We start from the raw sequence: 17,262 nt of genomic DNA on the forward strand, positions 1-17,262 counted from the left end.
CTCTCTTCACCTTCTCCTCTTTTTGGCAGCACTGTGTAGAGTGTGCTGATGAACTCTACAACACTTCAGTGTTTCAATATTTAAAGCCCATGGAGACTGTCAAGATAATGCACTGCTTGACAATAGGCTGAATCAACTCACACAACAGGTGTGGTCACAATAACACGATAGCTAATTACAGGCAGGATACGAGCGGTTCAAACAGTCAGAAACTCTTTTCTCTCTTTTTTTTTGCAATGGTCCGGCCACCCACACCTGAGAAGAAAGCTGTGGAGAGAGCAGACTGTGGCTCTGAGGAGAATATGCAAATATGAGGAGATGGAGTTTATGATCCAGAACTACTGCTCAGAGATGGAGCAATACACGACGGCAGCTGAAGACAGGAGGAAAGAACCTGGAGATCAGTCGTGAGATGAAAATCAGAATAATGAGACCTGTGTCTCAGGCAGATCCCTGTTATAACACAGCAATTAGGAAGACTGTAACAAGCTGAATGTCCATTCAAATGACATTAAACCCTCAGATTTTTTCACCAGACGAGGAAGCTTGCAAGAACAAATATTTGTTGTTTTGTAAGTTCAATATCCTTGCTGATGACACTCAAGTAGATACTTTGACAATCCTTTCTTGGAAAGTACATGCTTAAATTGAAACAGCAAATATGTCCTGAGAGGAACGAAGAGCTGCCAAGATGAGATTTTTTATCTCATAATGAGGAAACATCGTAAATGACCGTATCTGCTAAGTCCTCAAAACCTGAATGACCTCATTCCAAACTCGTCTCCTCTGGTGAGGAGAAGAAGCATGGTGGGAGCGTGACCTTATTTAACCTCTCTTTCTTCGAAAATCTCTCCTTGAAATATATTCCAGCTCCTGTTCAAGAGTTACCCACATCCTGTCAGAGGGTCATTATCTTTATGCAGGAGAGGCTGTGGGCAAATTTGTGACTGTACCCCTCTCCTTTTATATGGCCCAAATTGCAAAGTAGGAAGGCTGCTTAAAAACATGGTGTGCTGTGTTACTACTAATGGATAATCTGATCTTAAATCTACAAACTAAAACTGAACTTCTCTTACACTCTCCAGTCATTACATATCTTGTTAAAGGTTGTCCTTTCCACATTCCACATCAGCTGGCAAACTGGTTGTACTACAAACTTACAAAGTGGTGTGTGCGTGTTTGTGTGGGTTTGTGTGTGTGTGTGTGTGTGTGTGTGTGTGTGTGTGTGTGTGTGTGTGTGTGTGTGTGTGTGTGTGTGTGTGTGTGTGTGTGTGTGTGTGTGTTTGTTTGTTTGTGGGTGTATTTATTCATGCAAATACTAAATGTTCTACAGGTGAGGATGGTGACTGCTCTGAAAGCCCCCCAGAATGGCATCCTATTTTTTAAATTGTTCATTAATGAAAACAAATGAGCCTGAAATTATAATAAGGGCTTCATTTGATTATCAGTTCATTGTTCAGATTTCACCTGCTACTGGAAAACTGAAAAATGTCTGACTCAGAATCAGATAAATAGAATATATGATGCATAACTAAAGCAAATTTAAAAACAAAAAAACGTGTACACTAAGTACTCCAAAAACAAATTATTTTAGGGTTTAGACTGTCTTATTTGTAAGCTGGCCTGTTTTTAGTTTTAACCCTTTGTTTTTGTAATAAATGTGCACCACTTTTACTGTGAACATTTATCTATTGATTTATTTATTATTACTTTTCATAAAATTTCTGCAGGGACAGCCCAGGCCTGATTCAAATTGCCAGCAGTAGACATGTAATGTTTACACATTTTCACTTAACCAAAGTGCTTCAGTTTTCTTGACCTTGCAAGAATGAGGATGAGTGTTTTCATAGTGAATGTCCTGCAGCCTGTTGCACCAGCTGTGCGTAAACTCAAACATAGCCTAGTTTGAACGTAATTTCTCATTTAGGATGGAGTTTACACTCTACTAACGTTTTGGACGTTGCACCAGCTTAGATAATTCCAACAAAAGCCTAAGTTGCAACGTAATTCTTACACTTGGCGTGTAAAGGTGTGAAGTCATCCGTAGAGTATATCGGCTGCCATGGCACGTCGTTTTGAAAGGTGGGATAATGAGGAGATACAGACGGTTCTCCCAGCTATATGATGTCTGCAACGTGATATCCAAGAGAGATATTACATCCTTTGGAAAAATATAATGACCAAGATTTGCACTCATGTTGTAGTTGATAATTTTACCACTCAAAGTCACTGTAATTATACACACGCCGTAGATTAAGGATTAAGACTATTGTTATCACTTTACTTTAGTTTGATTCAGCTGTTGGTCAGTTCCGAGAAAATTAGGCACGAAAATTAACACATATAATCCCTGCATCAAAATTTGTGCTTTCCTCTGATTAGCTGCTGGAAGTGTAAACGTCATATCTGCGACAATGTTTTGGTTAATTTGGACGTTACGGCCTACTAGTTAAGATGAACCTTACGTCTCTGTGGTGCAACCAAACAATGACAGAACTTAAGTTGCAAACTTACTATTTTCAACGTTTGGTTTACTGATGACTTAACCCTCTAACTTAGGGCACAATTTGCGCACTGCTGGTGCAACAGACTGCTGGGCTTTACGTAAGGTACATCTTTATACAATCTACTTTTTTAAAACTAAAACATACTATGAAGAGTTTTAGGCTGGTTATAAAAAAGACTGAAGTCAATGATGAAACGTCTTTACGACCAACAAAAGCAAACGGAGACCATCAGAGAAAAGACTGATGATCTCTTTATAGTTATTCTGACTTCTCGTCACTGCTGCCAATGGGTTAGTGTCTGACAAACTATTTCACAGCGTTCAGACTGGAAGAGCCTTTGTTTACATTTCCAATGGGGAGGTTTCACAGTGAGTAAAATATTGGACTGCTGAATTTTTTTTTTTTTGTTTGATCAGAAAACACTACTAACCCATGAAAAATTGACAAATAGGGAAGCCCTACCTCATTGTTCACAGGGGGTCTCCATGACTGACATAAAACAAAAGTTCCTCAGAGGAGCTTTTATCACTGAAGACTATACTCTCCATAAAGTTAGTTATCCATCAAAACATAATAGGCAAAACAAGTGAGAAGTTAATGTCCCTCCTAGCACAGAGGGTTGTATTAAATAGTCTCTTCTTCACCACTACAGTAAACTCATATTTCTTGATTTCAGCACTCGGGTGTGGGTATATATTTGCATTTTCTACATTGCTATACATCTTCATAAAGGGACGCGGGTGCATTAATTCTATGTTTATGTGTCCACTGTATCTATACTGTCACCATGCTCTCACGAAGTAAACATAGCAAGGCAAAGACATATTGCCAGCCCTACAGTAAACACGCAATCAGTGCACACACTCAGTTTCATAAAGATGTAGTAAAATTCAAACACGCTGAGCCAGGGTGCCTTACATAACCATAAAGTAAGCCTGGCGGGTACTGTCATCAAAAAGTGCGCCTGCAGCAGCCTTCCTGAGATGAAAAACAAATGAAACACTTTGAGGCTGAGCTGGTTCCCCTCCCGTGCTGCAACTCCATCTGTCACTCCCGGCGACTTATTCTGAGCAAGAGCGCCTTCCTGCATGACCTCCATCACAGCGCCCAAGATGAACGAGGTGGGTCTGGTCTCTGTCCTCTGTCTTCTCCGTGCCAAGGCAGCAGGAGCACTGAAGCATCGAGAACACCTGCAAACTGAGAGTAATGAGGCAGCAGGCCGCTCGGCCGCCCATCCTCCCCGCTCTAATCAATCCAGCTCGCCGTTAAGGGGACCAAGGAGAAGTGCAGCTAGTTAGAAAAAAGTTGCAGATTCATTCCTCCGTGAAGCTTTGTCTATGCTCTGAAAATGGTCATCTATAGTTTCCAGAAGATGGTCAATAGTTTTTTGTTTTTACATTACAGGGATCTCATCAGTGGCTTTATTACACTCATTTCAGCTAAATGAGCTTTTATCTTCTTCTTTTTAGTCCAAACAAACAAGTGTTGGAATCAAAAGCCAGAGCCCTTGTTAGCACTGCCAAAAGAAGCTAAATTGTTGTATATCAATTTTTTATTTTCAGGCTCTAAGGTAAGATAAATCTGTGCTGCTGCCTTTTTATGAAAGCGCTCTAGATTTCTAATGAAAACATGATTTATACCAAGAATTCTTTTTAGGTACATTCAGTGATCATGTTTAAATGCAGATGCAGGGCTTAGTGTAAGTCGTGACGCACTTCCTTAGAGATTATACTGTCCCAAACACCCTCAAGCAGTGGTGCTCATGTTAATACAAGAATGATGTACGCAAAAAGATGTTTTTCATCCTGACTGAAACGTCCATCTTACCTCTATTCCACCCCTTCAATCTTGTGGAGTCTTCTACTTTGCATTTCTATTCTCTCCCTGCCAGCCTCCAACACAGGAGCCAGAAACGCTCTGAAAAAGACACGCTGTCACGCAGTGTGCGCCCCCCCCCCCCCCCCCCCCCACCCCCCACCCCCCACCAAAAAAAAAACAATCATGCCACCATGTCATTACCCAACCACGAGTCTCTCAGAGCAATCACTTTCAAAGAGCATTTTTCAGGAGCTCTCTCTCTCCTGCACAACTGGTAAGCATGGCTAATGGAAATTTAATCAGCAACGAGAGAGGACAGCAGGCATAATGCAACAGATGATAAATAGAAGAAAGATGCAAATGGTATTTATTTTCGACAGGCCGTGTTGACAAGCCTGATAATGCCTCCTCATGCAGTTTCTCCCTCAAGCCTCCCTTTGATGGCTGTAGAGTGGTATGCACCATATTTCACAGCCTATCATTTATGGAATAGATTGTGTTATTCATAGGAATGTTTTCATTTTTTCACAGTCTCTTGTCAGTGGTGCCTGGGCACCATAGCGGTATAGGCCTAGATTAATAAAAAAGCAATGTGAAGTGTAACAAACCAAAGTGAAACATGTGAGACCCACAAACTTCACAGTATGCCTATATTTTGAAGGAACTTATTGATCTGTTTGTGCTCTTCTCTCATCTTAACAAAGTTTAAAGTTTGCCAAAAGATGAGATCAGAATGCTCTGTAACCTCTGCCTCCCATAAAATGGACTAACACTGCTTTATTTTTAAAAAAAGATGTCAACAGCATCTCATTTCTTCAGATGAATCATGCATATTCAGCCTACACAAGATGTAGATCTATGCATCAGCCTGCGCCCACTTTGGAATTCAACCACAGTGAAGAAGTGATTCAGGATTCTATGAAGGGACCAAGGTCTGTTTTAACTCCTTAATATCCATTCAAAGTTTGTTATAGACTATTACTTTTACTGCGTACCACAGAGTGGATTTCTGCTAATGCTGTACTAATGTCCCATTTTTTATTGTGTAACAAATCACCTTCAAAACTGCTGCACCTTACATTAACATTTGGCAGAAGCAGTGAAAAATGCATTGTGAGATGATGGCCTTGAAACAGCAAAATAATCTCTCAACAGGGTTCAGTTAAGTAGCCGTCCCACAGCTTTCAATCATATCACATCAACTTTATGAGCAGAGGAAGTTTGGTCATGTATATCACCTATCTTATCTCTAAATGTACTTCTTTTTGTGTGTGTGCAAGAAGTGTTTATGTTTGAACGAAAGTGGGGAGTAAAGATGAAGCTAGGTTTTGGTAAATGCTAAGTTATTAAGGTTTCATCTATGCTCATGGATAACTCATTAGCCGGATAACTAGCAAGTTAGATACAGTGTTTTTAGATTGTTTTTGTGGTGTTAGCTGACTGGAATTGTACACACACAAAGACGCTGCATTACTGTTATCACAATGTTGCCTATATGGTATAAGTTATGTTAAAGGGTAGGCAGGATAAGCCTTGGCTTCAGCCTACACCTTTTTTGGTCAGCATGTGATTGGCTAATATATATGTGGATATGTATGCATGTTTATATGTATGCATGAATGTACTTGTGTATGTATGCATGTGTATGTGCACGTATGCATGTACATATCGACATGTGTGTATGTATATGCTAGACTCTATATATATTTTCTTGATGAATCCCTCAGTAGTTTTGTTTTTTGCTTTTATTTGTAATTTTCACATGGCTCCTATGTTGTGGAGGGAAGTGTTGGTTGTTGATGCAGACCAAAATAAACCTAATCAATCAGAAATACATGTTCAACACATCACTGTAACCTGCTATCTTCGCTGCAGTAGATTGCCAACAACTATCCTGACTGCCAACAAAAGTAAATCCACATGTGACAAACAATGAACCAGCCAGGACACCAACACCTACTAATTACTGCTAACATATTTTTACTGGAACCTGCTGAGTGAAAGAGCAGGCTCATAACCTTCAGCTGGGTTATTAGCACACTGAAACGCAAAGTTGTTTTAGATATTTGTATAAAACAATCTCTGGAAGGCACCAATAGTGCTCTTCCCCCCCCTCACAGACATTTCCACACCCGCCTCACCAGCAGAGCCATCAGCATCGCTGGTGACACCTCACCTCTCTCACTCTCTCACTCTCTCTCTCTCTCACACTCTCTCTCTCTCTCTCTTACACACACACACACACACACTACATACAAGGACTCTAAATTTTAGATATTTAAAAGCTGGAAGAGAGAAACAGCATCTCGTTCATCCTGTATGTCTCGTATATACAGTGAAAATTGACAATAAAACCCTTTGAATCTTGAATCTTGAAACACGGCTGAGATGGCAAGGTCAGTGACTTTAGCTAGCTGATGTGACACCGTGCAGCTAGCTAACAGCATCCACCTGTCACTTAAAAGGTCCCACACCTTGGCTGTGCCTAGATTGAGCCTTACTTTACATTAAAGGGTGAGCTTTACAAAATCTCAACCATCGACAACTGCTTTAAGACCAAAGTGTTCTATTCGGGCTGCTAACATGTTTCAGCTGTTAGCTGCCCGTAGCACGTTCATGCTAAACGACACTAGGCCCGATGTTCCCTGTGAGCTGAGGAGAAGGAGGCAAGGACGATGTGCTGGTATTGAGGTGCAAGCTAGGAAGGGACGACGTCGACCTGTCCTTCCACGCACCTTTATGGGGAATATGAGATCTATCTACGATAAGGTGGATGAGCTAACCCAGCACCAGAGGGAATACTGGCAGAGTAGCATCATGCTAACAGAGCTAACACCGGACACGAACGCCACAGTGGAAGGATTAAACCTGCTGTGGGTGGACAGGATACAGGAGAGCAAGACTGAACACACTGGTGAAGAAGGCCAGCTCAGTCCTGGACCCTGTGGAGGTGGTGACTGACAGGAGGATTATGGCCAATCTGTCGTCTTTGATGAACATTTCTTTTTTTTTAGATAAATATTCTGATAGATTAGATATATAGTGACATGGAGTTTTCTAGACCTCCTATGTTTGTAAAAGCGTCTTGAGATAACGTTTGTTGTGATTTGGCGCTATACAAATAAAGATTGATAAAGATTGAAGATTGAGATGAGTTTCACACCAGCAGCAGCTTCAAGATGCCTTGTGGAGAACATCATAAAAGTTGTGTTTACATTTCAAAACAGATTGTATATGCGCCTTAGCTTCTGAAAGTGTGTTTTTCTTTTCATAAAACGTTTTCAAAGCTGACTTTTAGCTGGATTACAGGCAGCAGCATTTTCCTGTGATTGATTATTAGAATGGCAGACTATGCCGCCAACATGGAAAAGTGCTATATAAAGAGAAGTCATTACACAATGTAAATACATTATAAAGCTACTGCGGAAAAAAGAAATTGTTTCCTGAACTGGAAATGATTTTTAAGATTATCTTTCAAAGGATATTTTGTTTCTCACAGAATATTTCCTTTTAGTGGTGAGGTTCAAACTGGCCAGGAAAAGTCTGTCATGTGAAACTCTGTGAAATAGCTTGAGATCAAACTGTGGCTTTTTAACCTGAGACAATTCATATTCTTGCACATTTTTCACCGTGTTATTTAACTTTGAAAGGGCTTCATTGTATCCCTTCAATTGACATGCTTTCAAACTGGTCCAGCAGCTATTGTGCTCTGCTGCACAGGTGCATCTGTGCCATGGAGAAACACAGCCTGTCATTAGCACTAATATAGCTGTCAGGGGAGCTGCAGGAACGTTACGTACTCTAGAGTGCACAGGAGCTGCTTTACTGGTCTACCTGTCCCTCTTTGAAGATTCTATTTTTTCTTGAATCTGGCTGATACTGTGTTGTCAGTGAAACTGTACAGCTGTAGAGAGCAGCATCCCGCAGAGGCAGCGCTAATCAAGCCTTGTTTTGGTCCTTAACAGCGAGCAGTTGGACTTAGCTGAATAGCGTCAGAACTGTCGACACTGTCACACATCTCCGTGAACTGGCAGCCCATGAGAGGAAGTAATTAGACGAATCCTGGCACTGAACGCAAACTGTCTCTCTGCCTAATATATTATGATCCAAAAATTGTAAAAGCACTGAGAGCTTTGTATAATCCCAAAAGTGTTGAATGTATAATATGTTAATTCTCTTGTGCACCTTCATAACTGCCTACGTTGAGAAAACAGAGCCATTCATTTAGCAGCAGCTTCCAGCTACATGCTGCTGCAGATTTCTGCATTGACATTGATGTATAATCTCTCATAAACGCCTAAGAATTAAAAATAATAAAACACCTCCCTCACTCTGGCTTGGAGACATACTCCATCATCAGCAAGCATCCACATTTGGTAATGAAGATGAACTAAGTGAAATCTACAGAGCATATTGGTCTGGGAACAAAAACGACACCGAGGGAGCTTGCTGCTCGATGCCCTGCTGAGATAACACAAGTTTCTCCATCCCATTTTTTTCTCCTCTCATAACAGCAGAGTGGCAAAAACAAAACAACCACAGGACAGAATATCAGACGGATAAACACAAGCAAACATATGAGACAGTGCTATCACTGATCACGCTGTTCCACATCTAGAAAGTCTTTTGTGCAGTTTATCTCTTACTTTGTGTTGACTCACAAGTTGGTACAAATGTGACTCCAGATGTCAGCACAGGCCAAACTCGGCTCAGAGGGAAATGATGGCGATAATTGTGTTTGTTGGATGATTAAGAGTGTTTCAGAGAACAAGTTGTGCCTCTGTGCCTTGGTAGCTTCCTGTTGATTAGAAAGCCATCCATTTTAATGGCTTTTTTTCTCCCTTTGTTAACCAGGCAACTCTCTATACAAGAAAATAGAACCCAAATGAATGGCATGCGATTAAAGGGGGAATAATGGCACAAAGTAGAAAAACAAAAGAAAGAACAAACATGCAGACTAAAAAGGCTTAGGATATGGAGATTTACAATCTTCTCAACATAAAAACATTGTCAAAACTGGTATTACATTAGCTAGAAGTCTATTCATTTTTAAAATAAACACTGTGCTTAAGTACTCCTAGATGGATAGTGATATGTTGGTGCAGTCTTTACCAGTTTTTAACATATTTAATGACAAACGTAGCTCAAAGCAGATGCATTAAACACACAAAAATGATGGACAAGGTGCAGAAAGTTTTAATATGACTGGGGAATAAGGCAACAGTAATGCTCTCCTAATTATCTTGCTTTTATACTCAAAAATGCGAGTGGCTCATCCTCACTGAGTCAGCCTGTGGTGACGCATGTCAAGATGTGCTCGCTAACTTAAAAAAAAAAGTGCAGTGCACAAGTGTTCAATAATTCCTCTCCACAAATCTTCCCAAAAACACAACTTTCATTTTTGAAGAAGATGATTTACATGGTTATCAACTGTGATTCATTATGTTAGTAGTTTCAATGAGAACATATAACTTCAGTGTGTGGGTGGACTGGCCTTCGAGACCTAAGTGCACATGGCTTGTTTTGGTGAAACGGTGGAAGGCCCTGCGCTGTCTGAACAAATCCATTACCTGCTTTTATCAGATAAACAGCACAAATAGCTTCCTCAACATCAGAGCTATTCTTGTGACACCCAAAAAACATCCCAAAATATTTAGCAACGGATACAAATGATTCATGAAGTGAAAGAAAGTGAGTCTTTGATGATCCAAAACTAGGATCTAATTTTCTAAGAATGTGATGCAACTTTGCATGTCAAATAGATTTGAATTTTTAATTCATCTCAATAAACACATTACTTGGTGATGGGAATGAATAAATAAACAAAAGCACTCATCATTTGGTACTCATTCATAACACTAAATCTCACAACAGCGGGTCAATACTTGTGAGGACAGTGTAAACACGTCATTTTAAGTGGAGTCATGTCCAGGTGGTGTTCTGCACTGTGCTGCTGCCAAAACATCCTACGGCAAAAGGTCAGGGTGGATGAGTGGCTAATAAGGTTTTAATCATGCACAATCTTGTTTCAAGACTGAAAATGCTCTAATCTTAAAGCTCTCGAGGACATTAAATACAGTTTTCCAGCAAATAAAGACATAAATGACTGAGACCACTCTCTCTCATTTCTACCAGCAACTCAAAAACTCACTAATTTACACTTTTACTCAATGTTACATCTCATCTAGTCATAGTGAGACTACAACCAGCTGCCAGCTGACACTCCAAGAAGTTAGTCATCTTTGCCAAGAAATATTGTAGCACCTGGCACTCCTTGAAAAGCATCAGTTAATTTACTGTCAGTTTTGTACAGAAAGAAGAAAATAGATATGTTGTGTGTTAAGTGAGCTTTAGAGGTTCTTGATATTCTTACCATATCTTTATTTTTACACAACACATTTGATCCTAAGTGCTTTACAGCCAACAAACACATGAAATCAAAAAGCATACAAAAGAAATAATAGAGGTATATTTGCGGTCTAAGAAAATAAGCTTTTTCTGCAGTGTGCTGTCAATCATCTGGCCTGACACCTACCCCCTCACAACTGTTACAGGCTTTAACAATTGCAGTAGAATTACTGTCAATCTGGTTGATTACGGTCTGGATTGCTTTTTTTGGTCATAAAAAGGCACCACTAGTAATTTCAGTATTTTTCATAACTAGCTAAAAAATATTCAGAGGAGCTTTTAAATGCAAAGAAAGCTACAAGTAAGCGGTCATACAGCGTTAACAGATGATTTTAAGAATTAGGCCCATCTCTGATGAGGCAAATAGCCAGTCACAGTTAAGGATTTTGAAGTGGCCCAAGTCACCCTTGGCCCTTATTTCAATATTCAAATGACTGAAGTAGTTTTAGTTTCAATTAACCTGATCAGAATTCAACCAGTGGGATTGCAGATAGAACGTTCTTGGTATCATCCATGTTTTTGGACTTATTTTGTCATTGTGTTGTAAGATAAGAGACCTAAGGTTTTTGGGACATATGGTATTTCCTTTTTCAATCTTGACTTAGGATTCCTCTTTTCATTATGAAAGAGTTGGGTTTTTTTAAACTCACAGACCTGACATTGTCTCTGTCGTGTTTCTCTTTGAAATACAACGCTTTTCTCAGAACGCTTACCGGCATTTTGTGGGCAGCGATTGATCTGGTGGAAACGTGTGGAGACGGTGGGCTGAAAGGTTCTCCGCTTCCTTTTGCAGAGACAGAACAATCCCACGTGGGAATAGTGTGTCCTCCCCCTCTGTCGTTTCCATCTCAGAACTCGGCCAGCTCTCCCTCAGGAGAAACTTGAACAGAAAAACAAGGCGATTAGAGAAGCAACCTGCAATACAAAATGACTCACCATGCAGTTTACCTCCAGACATGGGCTTTTATACCAGCTGTAATTCTCCTCCACATACGCTCTCCCTCGCTTTGTCACAGAACTTGACATTTGGAAGTAATTACAGGTGTTTCTCATTACTGGCTGTCTGAATTTGTTCTTTTTTTCTCTTGACACTGTCATATGTTTAAAGATAAAACATCATTTAATTACCTCTTAGCTTTCATGTGAGGATATGCTTGTGTTGCAACTTTCACCTGGACATATGGGTAGCTCTACTTTCTGTATGAAGTCTTAACTTCACTTGTGTCTCAGAGCTGTTTTTCAACAAACACATCTTGCCTGGTTGAAGATTAGGCATGGTGAATTACAGATCAGCCTATCCTCAGTCTGATCTCAGTTCAGGCAGCACTCTTCCACTGTTTGCATGTTTTGATCTCTCCTCTTAAGATAGGCTGATAAGAGTGAGAAATGAAGACGTTAGCAGGGGGTCTACGGGTGCAAAACTGCCCCAGAACGCCTCCTAAAGTTGGTATCTCCAGCATCACCACATCAGATGTCTTTGCTGAAATGTCAAAGATATGACAGGTGATAATTTACTATGGCAGCTGCAGGGCGGAGGACAGCGTGCTGGCACAATATCCATCTATTACATCTCTCTAATGTGTGTGTGTGTGTGTGTGTGTGTGTGTGTGTGTGTGTGTGTGTGTGTGTGTGTGTGTGTGTGTGTGTGTGCGCGCTTGCATCTCTTTATGGCACAGATAACAGGCGGATGTTGATTTTAGCACTGTCTTAGCGCATGGCGTTCATCTCATCTCTGCCTGACAGCCTGTTATGAGCTCGTTCCAAATACGTCATTGACAAGTGTCTTAGGCTGCCTGCTTCTCCTTGAACTGAGAATAAATGACTGTGTCCTCTTGAAAGCTTAACAATAGAAAATGATTTATAACAAAAGTCCTCTCAGTGATTCATAGCTTGTTGCATGTAAAGCTGTGTCTGGCATTAAATGCATAAACAGCTAAGCTAATGCTTTTTGTATCAGGGAACAACTTTGTGAGAGGCCGTGTGTCTCTGCCTCATAAACAGCATGAATAGCAGATGAGGCCTGTTGGTTTCTCTGTGTATGTGAAGCCTAAAGTTTGGAAAAGTTGCGACTTTGTGTTGGTTTTCTGGAACCCAAAGTTACTATATTGGAGGAGAGGGAGGAGAGGGTGGAGAGGAGAGAGAGGAGAGAGGAGGGAGGGGCTGGCCTACCGGAGTCGACCAAGGCTAAAAAGCTGACACCTGTGGCCGATTTATTAGCTGATGAATGAGCTATTTTACCCTTGTGTTTCCCACAGGATGAGATTCTATTTGTGGTAGATACTGACCACAGCTGTTTATTTATCATACTAAATAAGCTTAGAGCTAGTGGAAACAGGCAGCAGTCCCTTGTGTGAGAAAATGAAACCAATGTGAGAGTGCAAAAACCTGCAGTAACTTGTCCACAGGAGGCTGACCCCAAATGCCAAGGAAAGCCTTTTAAAGCCCCTGTAAGGAGTTTTCAGCAGGTTATTAAACAGAATGAAATTGCTACTGATGCCACTACATAACCTACAATAGCGGGCAACATCATCAGTGAGAGATCCAATTATTTCTTTAGTTATTTTTAATGCTTTTAGGTAACACCAGGGGGTAGGTGTTGGGTACCAGGAGATAGGAGATATGTTGCAGAAACAGAAATTATTCCAACCATAGATTAGACATTTATAAAGCAGGAGGAAATTTTTCATTTGACTTTACTACTTAAACTTGTGTCAGCAAAATCAGCAAGGAGATAAGAGGAGATTGTCAACAGGGGGGCGCCAAAGTTGAGACATTCCAAAAGTTAGTTACAGGAGCTTTAAAGCATATTTCAGACTGCATATTTTTACCACAGAATTTATCAAGTTCATAGCCAGATTTAGAAAAAACAAACAGTTTGAGTCTTTATGCCTCATTTACTGAACGTGGGTGAATTTTCTAAAAACTCATTTGTTTTATATATTTTATATTGTTTATTATACCAAGGCCAAGAGGTATGCATATGAGTCAGAATTAGGACATGGCTGATTTGACTGACAGGTGTGTGTGTTGGAGCTGTTTGCCTGTTCGTAAGGTTTTTGCCTCAACTCCACCTCTTCGCAGATTTTTAGATGGGCTGGTCACAATAGTCAGCTCATTGTTGGACTTTATAATTCTTCTCCAGCAAGAAATGGGTGACATCACCATCAGACAGCATCAATATTTTTTTTTAGTTTATGGATATAAGTGGACAGCAAGTCCGCTTGCTTGCACTGGCAGGATTGGCCTAAGAACAAAGACACTTTTCAAATAACCTATAACTTTTCTGAGGGAAAGGCAAGCAAGAAATATTGACTATGAACTGACTGATAGATAAATACATATTAAATAAACACTGTTTAAACTAATGACCCTGCACAGCATACCTGCAACTTGGTGGTAAAATATCAAAATCCTGAGACATAAAAGACATATTTTTGTCTGATTCATGTGTTTAAAATATTTGAAGGGCATCAACGTCACACAATTGGCTGTGTTGATGTGAAGCACACATCCACTTGTCACTCAATGCCAACCTATGATGCCAACATTCCTTTTATTATGCATGAATTCAATCCTATATGATTCTAGTGGATGATTTATATTATATTAAAAGTCTCACTTTTGGGGTGCTGGTGACCTAGCGGTCTAAGCGCCCCACATATAGAGTCTATAGTCCTCGTCGCAGGGGTTGCCGGTTCGATTCCCGGCTGGTCGACCATTTCCTGCATGTCTTCCCCCGCTCTCTGCTCCCCACACTTCCTGTCTCTCTTCACTATCCTATCAAATAAAGGCAAAAAGCCCAAAAAATATAACTTAAAAAAAAAAAAAAGTCTCACTTTGTAAGTATAAAACAGAGCCATAGATTTGCTGTTTGCACTGAGCTGTAAACATGACTCAGAACTCTGCTGTAAAGGAACTGTAACAGGGCCTAGTTGGGATTCAGTTTCAAGCGTTCATTTTAGGAACTGCACTTGAGTTTTCAGCACCTCTATGTTTCCTTTATTTCTCAGCCCTGGAGGTTGTTGTTTAGTGTGCCTCTATTTGTTTCAGATGAAGAGCTCTTTCTGGCATAAAGGGTGGGATGTTTCTACAGCAAGTGGAGATAAACAGACTCCTAAAGCTGGCTGTGCACTCTTGAACCTCCTGTCACCTTTCATAACAAGCACACTACCTGAAATCTGTGTTCTACAAATGTGCATTTGCATACAGAAATTGTGGGTGTTGATATTTTCCTGTATTAGGGTCGCTGTGAGACACAAACAAAATCTGACACAGCAACAAATATTATGTCAGTTGTAGTCTATTCATGTGGTTTATTTGCCATGAAATGAAACAAAAATGTTTGTGCTAAGTCTAGATTGCAGAAGTCAGAACTGCAGTGAAGTTTAGCTGCGTGTTTGGCAAATGTAACTCCTCATAAAAACAGTCCCTGCTTCATATTGTGGTATTAAGTTGAAATAAAAGACAATTTGAAGGTCAACTCAATTAGCCTACATCCCCTTTGCAAATTGAAAACCTATTTGCATTTGCTTTTCAATACTCTGAAATCAGCCGGCTGTGGAGGATTTGTAATGTGTTCGGAGGTGCCAGGGCTTGGATATTTCTTAATTACAGCATAATTGATGGCTAATGTTTCGTGGCAGGCAGGAGAGTTGTTGTTAGTGGTGCAGTAGCATGAAAAGGAGAGGTAAAACTCCACTATGCCTGAGCAGCCCAAGTTATTATTTCATTAGACCTTGGGATACATGCATGGAGCTTTGATTCAGGCACACAAGCTATCAGGCTGGAAAATCACACAGAGATTGTGTTTACATGTTAATCGGCATTCAAAGTGCACGGGTCATGATCAGGAGAATTAATCTAATTACCATTATCATTATTTTATTATCTGATAAATTGGCTGTCTTGACAAATGCTCCCTGAGGAGACACACGTGGAAAATGGCAAAGTGCAAAAAGTCTTTAAGTGGCTCCGCCGGCATGATCAAATTAAAACTACTTTGTCAGTCATGCCTGGGTATACAAACGGGGCAAGGATGGTGTGAAATTGAGGTTACAGTACAAAATCAGACAAGCGTGAAGAAACTTCTCCGTCAGGTGATGAGTTGGTAAAATAATTTTTGCCCAGTTTGCTTTAAAGTGAATGAAATCTGCGTAAAAGAGTAAAGAAATCGCTTTAAATCAGGCATGTCAAATACTTGGACCCAAAAAGACGCAGGTGACCATTTCATTGGAACTTGGTTGCTAGGAAACAACGTAAGTCAGGCTTTACTCCCTGCCAGCTGCTGCCATTAGAGAACAGCACAGCAGGAACCAATCTGGACCCATTTTACAGGCAGTTTGAAATCAGGAAATTATCTTCAGGTTGTAAACTCAAATAGATCAGAGTGAGAATCTCATTATAACAACGGAAAGACAAACATCTAAGCACTCTGAACACTTGGAGAATTTGTTGAATTAATTTTAAGAAACAATTTTCTAAGCAATTGGATTTTTCAGGCAATGATTTCCGACACATTAATAAGGGCATGTGTAGAAGATGATCACATGGGGAAGTAAGGACAACTTTGTTCCAAGTGATATATGGTAGTCAAAGTGTGATGAGGTAGAGAAAAACTGGAGTTACTTTCTAATACTTGGTTGAAGGAATTATTTTTGCATTTACTTTACACTATGTAGCTATCAATACTTGTATCTTTTGATAGCTGATAGCTAACTCCTTGAATCTTTATGTGATGAAAGAAAGGAAGAAAAAGAATATTATATAAAGCAGTGCATGTATGAGTTTCTTAAATATATCTAATAGATCAGGCAATTTTGTATTTTGCCAGTTACATTATATGTTTAGGAAATAATTAAAACCATACACAACATACTGTACCTTTCATACTTTCTAGAGCTCAGCTAAAAATCAAAGGAAGGAAGAGCCCATGTGCAGACATTTAGGATTTCTTAACAGAAGATTTAAAAGGCAAATTTAAAACAAAAACTTACCTTAAATGTCAATAAACAAAATCCAAAAGGAAACACAAGAGAACCACAAGAAAGTATCAACAAAAACTAGAAGCGGGAAAAAGCAGAAAACACAGAAGACAGTGTAATGAACCAACAAAGAATGGAGGAAACACAGAGAGTAAATACACACAAGGTTATTAGACACAGGTGTGACAAGACACAGGTGAAACTTATTAAAGTAGAGGGAAACACACAAGGGCAGGAAGTAAAACTAAACCAGATACACAGGGATCAGGAACTACAAAATAGAACAGGAAACATAGTAGACTAAACTAAGATACACGAGTGAGATACACACACACGCACACACACAAACACGCAAATGCACATGCACATGCACACACATACACACACAGGAATACAACACAAGAGGGTAACTTATAATTGATACAGAAAGGGACGAAACAAGAAATGAAACAAGGAGAATCAGAGAAAATAAACAACAAATTAAAGACAGATTACAACTCATGACATGATATATTTGGCTCAATTGGGTTAAGAAATTTATGTTGGAA

General features: G+C 39.9%; 1 long non-coding RNA gene across 1 annotated transcript in view; it reads right to left on the reverse strand.

Moving 5' to 3' along the window:
* LOC117829205 overlaps positions 1 to 16,833 on the reverse strand; it is a 61,868-nt gene extending 45,035 nt beyond the window's left edge. The window contains exons 1-2 of the long non-coding RNA XR_004634577.1: positions 16,727 to 16,833; positions 11,447 to 11,613 (exon numbers count right to left, since the gene is read on the reverse strand). This is a non-coding gene — a long non-coding RNA (uncharacterized LOC117829205). The remainder of the gene's footprint in view (positions 1 to 11,446; positions 11,614 to 16,726) is intronic.
* Positions 16,834 to 17,262: the final 429 nt, after the last annotated feature.

Source organism: Notolabrus celidotus, chromosome 2 (genome assembly GCF_009762535.1).
Source record: "Notolabrus celidotus isolate fNotCel1 chromosome 2, fNotCel1.pri, whole genome shotgun sequence".
In the NCBI taxonomy this organism is placed as follows: domain Eukaryota; kingdom Metazoa; phylum Chordata; class Actinopteri; order Labriformes; family Labridae; genus Notolabrus; species Notolabrus celidotus.